General features: G+C 43.6%; 1 pseudogene; it reads left to right on the plus strand.

Annotated features, from left to right (window-relative positions):
* Positions 1 to 4350: 4350 nt before the first annotated feature.
* Positions 4351 to 5227, plus strand: LOC133742038 (NADPH-dependent pterin aldehyde reductase-like; annotated as a pseudogene).
* Positions 5228 to 9308: the final 4081 nt, after the last annotated feature.

Consider the following 9308-nt stretch of genomic DNA (forward strand, 5'->3'; position numbering starts at 1 on the left):
AAGCTCGTGAGCGGAAGCTCAATGGGGCGCCGGGAAGGCATGAGCGGGAAGCTCAATGGGGTGCCGGGAAGGCATGAGCGGGAAGCTCGTGAGCGGAAGCTCAATGGGGCGCCGGGAAGGCATGAGCGGGAAGCTCGTGAGCGGAAGCTCAATGGGGTGGGCCCCTGCTAGGCCCCGCTAGAGAGTCCCCGACTCCCCAGCCATGTTTGTTGAGGGGGAGCTGCACGGAGCAGAGGGTGTTGGGAAGCGATCCCAATCTTTGGTACCCAAGCGTCGGGGTTAACTGCCGGATCAATGGCTGCCGTAGGCTGTGTTAACTAGTCCCTTGCTGCCGGATCAATGGCTATTATGAGGCGTTGCCTAACCGCTTGGCGGTTTTGGTCGTAGACCGTGGACTCGTAAAGTTTGTATGTGCACGAAAAAAAATGACACACACATAGAGCAAGCATGTACAAGTAGTAAAGTGGCCAAGAACATGTCGTAGGCATGCTTAAGGGTCATGGAGACATGTATAGACATGGCAATAGCTCTAAGTGCAAGAGCGGAAAAGATAAGAGAGTGACTTATCTTATGCCGATTTGGAGGCGAGCGGAGTGTGACCCCGGCGGAGTTCCTTTGTAGAGAGATGATGATTTCATTACTTGCGGAGGTAATTGGTGATTATAACGCCTTGAAACAAAATAGGTGATTAGTACATGAGTATGTAAAATCAACACTAGTACATATGTGCCATGGCGGTATAATGTATATGGAAATGCACTAGGTGAGATAATTATTTTGACATATGCATGTAGCCGCCTATATACATGTGTGGAAAATGTTCCTGGCCACAAGATATATGTATAGAAATATGAACTCAATTAACTGCATGTTGATGTGTCAACAAATCATGCTCCGTGAAGTAGAGACCGTAGGCCATATATATAAAAGAGTATTTATGAAGGGACATGAATTGACCATGCATAAATTTATGTGTTTTGCGTTTTACCATGCTGTGGGTCATACACACACAAATATACCAAGAAAGAAAAGTGTCCGTATGGATGATTATATGCATGTGTGTTAGAATTGAAGTGGACAAAACCTAGTGGCATATATGAATGGTCGACACTTGTGTCGGAGGTAACGGACAAAGAAATGAAACATATAATTTTCCATTTGACAACTATCTCATCATGACCTGAACGTGTCCATAGGTGATGGCATAAGCGGCCCATACATAAAGATATATATATATGTATGAAGTGTATATGCAGGCAGCTGTCTCCTGGAATATGCAAAAAAGCCAAAGCACGTGGTGCTTGCATAGAAAGGAGGAGGCCATAAATGGAAAAGAAACTTAGCTTGTCAGTGTTCAGAGCTAATCGCTCAATGGCTGGGTGCGAAGAATATGAGTTTTTGGCGGAGCGGGTTTCATCGGCGGAGCGGAGAATTTGACCGGCGGATGATGAAGAAGATGGTCGCTGGTTGATCATGGGTGCCCAGCGTCTTCTGGTCAGCGGTAGCTACCAGCCCAGCGGAAACACGGAGCGCGGTGGCCGGTTGCCAGCGGAGCACTTGGAGGTGGCTGTGGTAGAGGGTCTCGGTGCTCAGCGGAGGAGATTGGCGGTTGCCCGGAGAAAGGTTTGGCTAGCGGAGATGCTCGGCGGAGCAGTTGGCAGCTAGCGGACGGGGACGTGCAGCGGGGCAGTGCAGCGGAACCTGCAGCGGGGCAGTGCAGCGGAACCTGCAGCGGGGCAGCGCAGCGGAGAAGTGCGGCTGGCCTGGGGCTCTGACGCTGCTGTGCTCGCAGCTTGCCTTTGATGCTCCGCCAGCCTTGATTGGCTTTGGACCTTGGCAGATGGGTGTACTTAGTAGAACTGTGGGTGTCCAGAGAGTTGGAATTTGCTTTGCCAGCGTTGACTTTTGCTTGTCTGGCGGTGCGACAAGGAGAAGTAGAACTGTGGTTCTTGTTGGCGGTGCGTAGAATGGTGCACAATCCATGTGAACCCATATCTTGGCGGTGTGACAAGACAAGAAGCAAAGCTGGACAAATTGTTGGAGTGCGGCGGAGCTTTGCACGACGACACAAAGGTGCGGGCTTGGACCGAGTTCAGCGGAACTTTTGGAACTCAGCGGAGGTCGTTGCCTAGCCAAGGATCGGCCTGCTAGCGGTTAGCAGTTGGTGTTCCGGCGGAGGTAGGCTATCAGAAGAGTTCATCGGAGAAAACTCGGCGCTGATGCCCAGCAGAGGAGGTTGTGCTCAGCGGAGGAGATTGGCCGAGCGGAGTTCAGCGGAGCTTTTACCGCTGACAGATATGGGCGGAGGGATGTGCCGCTGATGGATATGGGCGGAAGAATGGAGATTCGGAACTCAGCGGGGGGCTTGGCAGAGAGCTTTGCCGGAGGAGTTTGCCGCCGAAGTTTTGCCGCTGGGATTTTCTAGCGGGAGATGGCCGGTGGGCTGTTGCAGATGGTGCACCAAAGATTGGCGGTGCAATGTCGTCGGGCATTTGTGGAGCCCAAGCTTGACGGAGTTGGGCGGATGATGTGGCCGGCGGATGTCCCTCTGGCGGAGGAGGGATGTGGTCAGCTAGTGGAGGGGAGCTGCGAAGTGCAGCGGGACTTGAAGCGCCAGCGTGCATGCGAAGCTTGGCGGAGCAGTTGCAGGTAGTGACCAGAGATGGAAGTTTGGCGGGAAAAAAACTACCGCTGACGTTCTGGGTGCCCAGAGAGATTTTCTGGGTGTCCAGAGAAGTTTGGCGGCAATTAAAAGTTTTTTTTTTTTTTTTTTGGTAGTGCCAGCGTTGACTTTCATGGGTTGGGCGTTGACCAACCCCGTCGGGCGTTGACCAAGCATTGACCGCCCCACATGCTGGTGTTTTGAGCAGTTTCTGCAAGTTTTGACCACTCCATGGGCGTTGACTAACTCCGCTGGGCGTTGACCACGTGTTGACCAGCTCGCAAGGTGCAAATTTCTGCACACTCTGCTCTAGTTGCCGCCAAGAAACATTAATTCAAACATAAACTCAAAGAAGGAAGAAATTTCTTCAAGCTCCGCTAAGCAGACTTAGCTCACGGTAGGTGACGAAGCCACTGTGTTGGCTTCCCACAGACGGCGCCAATGTTAACGTTAGTGATCCGTGGGATCTCTAGTTAGCTTAAGAGAGAGAGAGAGAGTGACACAAGATGTATAGTGGTTCGCCTCCGCATGAGCGGGAGACTACGTCCACTTGAAAGCTTAACTAATGTGTTTAGGCCTTGCGGCCCAAAGGAATTACGAGAGATGTAATGGGATGTGTGAATTGTGGGAGGAGGCATTCCTTTTATAAGTGAATGAATGCTTCTCCTTTACTTATTCTTCGATGTGGGACAAGTTTCCACATATTTCTAGTCTATTTAACTTGTAGAAAGCCATGTTGTGGAGGCATCTTGGCAAGGGCGGGAAGGTGGCTTCCCGGTGGCGGATTTGCGACTTCCGGATACCGCCACGTAGCCTGAACATAGGGCTACACGATGTATGTCTCGGTTGGGCCTTGCCATGCCTTGTGGATGTCCCAAAGTGGGTGTTACTTATGCTTGGTGACGTAGTAAATACTCCATATTATTGGAGGTATGTACAGTTTGAAGCTTTTCGATTAGGCGATTCTTATTATAAGGCTAATAGATGTACTAAAGTAAACCATCCTTTTGTTAATCGTGTGATTAGATGGATCCTAATGATCATTTTCTTAAGCTAAACTTTGATGGTTTAGTTAAAAATGGGAAAGCTTCCATTGGATTTGTTATCGTAATTGCAGCTTGCAGGATGATAGGCTCAACGGGTACTCTTATAGCTGAAGCTACAGCCTTAAGAGACGAACTTCATTAAGCTCTGTTACAGGGTGTTACTCATATTATTACAGAAGGGGATTCCAAGATTCTCATTGACTGCATCAAGGGCAAAGCAAATATTCCATGGACTTTGAAGATTTTAGTTCAAGATATTCAACATCTAGCTCAACAATTTCAAGTTATTATATTTAGACATATTTTTAGAGAAGCAAATTTTGTAGCTAACCATCTAGCAAATTTAGCCTACAATTGGTCAAATTATAGAATTTAGTTTTACTCTCTTCTATGTGTGTCTAGCGTTCCATTTTGATCAGTTGGGAGGGGGTGTTTTTCGTGGTTTTTCTTTCTCGTTGTAAGTTTTTTGGCAATAAAAAAAAATGTGATTGTTAGCTTTTGCAAACACTGACGCTAACTGTTTCCATATTTTTTTACCTCTATTCTTCATTTTTCACGGCATATAAAAACCTGGCAGTGACGCGTCTAGAAGTGTCCTCCTCCATTTGGTATATTTGAGACGAGAGAAGAGAGTTCGCCTGGGCTAGCCTAGAGAGAAGAGAAGAGAGTGGACAATAGTGAGGCACGCGTGGTTTGAAGGGATGAACGTGGTGGCAAGCAAAGGAGCCGCCAATGGCAGTCGGACCGTTTTGATAACGGGGGTGAGCAGAGGCCTAGGCTGAGCCCTCGCCGTAGAGATGGCCAAGAGAGGCCACACTATAATCGGCTGCTCCCGTTCTCAAGATAAGCTCACCTTCCTCCAATCCGAACTCTCTGACAAGCACCTATTCCTCAGCGCCGACTTCGTTCGTACTCTCTCTCTCTCTCTCTATTCTTTCCTCATCAAAATTTTCCTTCAATTTCAATTTCAGTTCGAATTCAATTGACCTTTCAGAGCTCGAATAGCAGCGTCCAAGAGCTGGCTTGGGTTGTGATAAAGAAGAAGGGAGTTCCGAATATCATAATAAACAATGCCGGAGTCATCAACAACAACAACAAGCTATGGGAGGTTCTGGACGAGGAGTTCAACAGCGTCGTCGACACCAATGTCAAGGGGGTCGCGAACGTGTTGCGCCACTTCAATCCTCTGATGCTTAAGAGGGATCCCGATCCAGCCACCGGAATCATAGTCAACATGTCTTCCTGCTGGGGCAGATCCGGTGCCGCACACTTGGCGCCTTACTGTGCCTCCAAATGGGCCGTGGAGGGTTTGACCCAGTCGGTGGCCAAGAAGTTGCTGAAGGACATGGCCATTGTGGCTCTCAACCCGAGGGTTATACACATTGATATGCTTGTTTCCTGCTTTGGGCCGCATAATATGGATAGTTACCCGGAGCCTCGGGTTTGGGCCGTCAAGGCTGCTAGATTAATGATATTGCATCTTACACCAGCTGACAATGGTGCTTCTCTCACTGTTTGAGTGTGAGTGAGTGAATCAGTCTAATAGTGATGATGGTACTAATTAGTTTTTGTATAACCCCTATGACTATGAATGCTTGCTGTTGCATTTAATTCTGTAGTGAAGGTTAGGAGTTGTTATATAAAGGCTTGTCCACTAATGAGCACCTGTTTCGGCTTTGTGGTTAATTAATTGTCTACTATGTTATTTTTTTTTTTTTCTCTTCTCTTGCTAAAATGTACTTGTTGTTATCGTTAAGTAGCTAATTTTGCCATGAGACCCCTACTATGGTGATTTGCATACCATTATTACATGTTTGAATGGTGGCAATAGAGTTTGAACCTTCTGCAACTGAGATTGAATCTTACACAAACTTGCTCATTACTTGTCTCTCTGTATCTTGTCTATTAGTCTATCTATCATTAGAATGTCTTATTCTATTTTGCTACACACGAATAATATATAAGTCAGATAGAGAGAATGTGGAGAAATATGTATTATAATTCAATCCTTTTCCAGTGTAATACTCACAGAAAGCATAATGATATCTGCAGTATGAGATTGATTTGCTCCCATAAGAAATTAGCTAGGTTATGGCCTGGTTGGGTGTGTCTTGCTTCCCCCTTGCTAGTTTTACCACCTTTCAAAGCCATAGCTGATAGGAGCATTTTATGCAACGTTTATAATGTTAATCCCTATATTAATCTTTGTTAGTTTATTCTATTTTTCCTTTATTTATTTACTTTTATGCTTATTAGGTTTTTCGGAGCAAATATACAAAAAGGAGATAATATGAAGGAAATATGTGCAAATAAAGAAAAGCTTGAAGTCTTGGCCAAGCAGAAGACCTTGATGGATCGAGGAGCCCAATTCATGGAGATATCGCAGCAAATTATGGAGATATTCGCAGAAATATTGATGATGACATGGCAAATTCTCATTGGACAAAGTGTGGAGAATCCTAAATCAAATAGAGAATGAAGAAGTTGCCTTTCTCTACAATTCAAGGAGTTTCAAACCAAAAATGAATGAAAGAGGACTCAAGGAGCAATATAAAAGGGCTGTGCAAATTTGAAAAAGCTCTCTTCTCTTCTCTCCTCTCTTCGTCTCTTTCCTCTCTCCTGCAACTTCTTATTTTTCTCTTTAGCTTGTTTTTGTTTTTCTTTCTATGAGAAACTAACTCTTTAGGTAGGGGTTGTTGAAGCCCCAAATCATGATTGTAAACTTGTTATGACTTTCAATTAGTTTTGTTTATCTATTGGATGAGAACCTAATTTCTATCTTCACATTGATGATTCCTTTGCATGTTTTCTTTGGTGTGCAACTTAGATTGCATGTTTAGGATTCTATTGCTAAGAATGATCATTGCATGTGCCTTGCTTCGAGGGTTCCGTTGAGAGTTCTAGAGTAGTAAATTGTCTATAAGGCAAGTGATTAGGTTCCCAGGTTAATTGAGACGCGTCGTACTCAAGATGCCTTGTGATGTCTCATTTTTCTATTGCGTAATGATTTCTTTGTGTTAAATCTAGAGTTGCGTCAACGTAGGTTGCATTTTAGAAAATAGATTAGGTGTAGAGCGTCTCCTACCTAGCATACAAGTAAGGAAAAACAATAAGTTAATTCAGGCGTTGGGTTAACTTGAGCATCTTCATCCATAGATAAATGAAATTAGGTTGAACATGACTAGTTTACTTGATTGATTGGTGGTGGATGCAATTCCTCTAACTTGTTTTATCTTTGATTTCCAAAACCCTGAATCAAGTCTTTTTATTTTCGGAGTCATTTAGTGTTTCGTTTTTATTTAATTAGTTCGTCAACCAAAACACCTTCAAAAATTATCAAACTTTGTCAGTAGTTAGTTTATCATGTCTAGAGTTTGTCTGTAAATTTTTGTGACATTTAGAGTAGTTTAGAATCGTCTACCTGACAACGCTAAAAGCAAGCACGCAATTTAACCCTGTAAAATGTAGTTGTCAGTATAGAATAAGTAGGGATCGTTCTAGCCGGGGATTGAGGGTAGACATGTAATTGCAAAAACAACTAAAGAATTAAAATAAGTATAAAAAGTATTATATTTACAAAATTATATACAAAAGAAACAATTAATCGAAAATGGGGGATTTAGAATTATTAAATCAAAAATTAAATAAATAAAATAAATAAAATGTAAAAACATATATACAAGGGTGGAACGCAAGGGACAAAGATCAAAACCACAATCATATGCATGAAATCTAATTGCAATTCCTATAGTTGATTTTCTATGTCATGAGAGAGAAGTTGACCATGTGAAACGTTAAAAAGCAAACGATTTCCCATATTTTACTTTCCTTCAATATTTAATCTAAGTGAAAGCACCTAAATTAAACCTATTGAACATGCAATCATAGTCTAGAAAGCTAGCTACTCAAGAACACATTCAATGCATGAAGAACAAAGAAAGGATGTCAACCAAAGTGCACAACCTAGTATGAGAAAGTTCATCTATTTGCAATCTTCCTTAATTGATTTCGACTTTTGTCCAAAGCCTTTACTACTTAAATCTAGCTCCAATTACATGCATATATCCTAAGTTGGCCACCAAAGAACACATACATATAAAAGTTTTCTATAATCCAAAATCAATTAAGCAATCTCACATAAGCAACATAAAAATCAACATATAAAGAAATTGCAACTTTATTTCAAAACATATAAACAGGCTTTAAACTTTGCCCTTAACGTCATGTTAACTAGAATTCATAACTCTACGAATCAAACAAAGGAAAACAAAAGAAAGTATGAAATACACCGTGAAAGATGGATGACAAGCCTTGAGACGAAGAACTTGAAGATCCTTGAAAGCAAACAATCTTCTAGGGATGACACAAGGGTGGATGGCGGCTAGGATCTTGATGTATTGCATGACTTCTTCTCCTCCTTGGTTGAAGATGCAGAGCTTCTGAAGACTAGAGAATGGAGAGAATTTTTCTAATGTTTATTTTCTGAGTGAGAGAGGTGTGTTGTGGTGTAGGGGGGTTTATATAGGGGAACGGCCAAGCTTCATGAATCTTCTTTTTAATTTCCCAAAGAATTATCTAGTCATGCCACACATGTAAGACCTCGGAAATTTGTTATTAATTCCTAAATATTTCTTGGGATTAATAAAGTGTTCGTTTGTACGATTTCGTGGTTCGAGGGTGGAGTGGAATTATTTTCGGACGAATAATTATTCGAAGTGCACGTTTTAGGGGGTTCACAAAGGTTGACTTTTTTATACGTTGGAATTCTCTGAAATCTTCCTTCACGGAAATCGTAGAGCGCATCGTTATGAGTTCGTGGACATGCGGAACGCGGAAATCGGAGTTCATATGAAGAAGTTATGGCCGTTGGAAAAAGTTTCCATTTTGGTATATATGGGATTTTTCCGGAAAAATATCAGAAAAATCGGAGTTTCCATTTTGGGAAACTTTCTCCCCCGACCTCAGTTCCGCCCAGCCAACTTCGGCGGCTTCGTTCTCCGCCGTCCGGCTACCATAGGCCGTGATTTTTGTCCCTATTTCTTCGTCTCAGTCCCAACTTCGTCTCCATGAAGTTTCATAATGTGGGTAGACCTGTGCACGATACTACAAGGCTGAGAAGTTGCACGGTAGAGCTGCAAATCGCCTCAAATCGCCCAGATCGGAGATGGTGTTTCCGGTCACCTCAGGCGGTGATTCTTGGGGGCTTTTGAAGCCCAGAGGACGTAGATGCTTCCCTCCAAGCGGCTTGCAACGATTTAACCTGTGGAGCTCGAATTTGGAAGATTGGCAATCTAGGGTTCTTCGAATTTCTGAACTTGCGAGGTAAATTCCGGCCAAATGGCTTTGATTCTGACTTTGTGCTAGTTATGAAAGTTTCAATTGGAGTTGAGATGAAGAACTTTGGTGTTGGAAGTTTTGTCAAATTTTGACTTTGGTTTGGTGGCGGTGCCGCCACTGTGGTGGTGGTTTCCGGCGGCTTCCGGCGGTTTCCGGCCACCTCTGGGGCAATTTCTGCTCCTCAGTTCGATCTACTCGTCGATACGAGCATTTCGATATATAGTTTGTAATTTTTGGAAATCGTATGAGCATGTTATGAATTT

This window comes from Rosa rugosa, chromosome 4 (assembly GCF_958449725.1).
Source record: "Rosa rugosa chromosome 4, drRosRugo1.1, whole genome shotgun sequence".
Lineage (NCBI taxonomy): Eukaryota > Viridiplantae > Streptophyta > Magnoliopsida > Rosales > Rosaceae > Rosa > Rosa rugosa.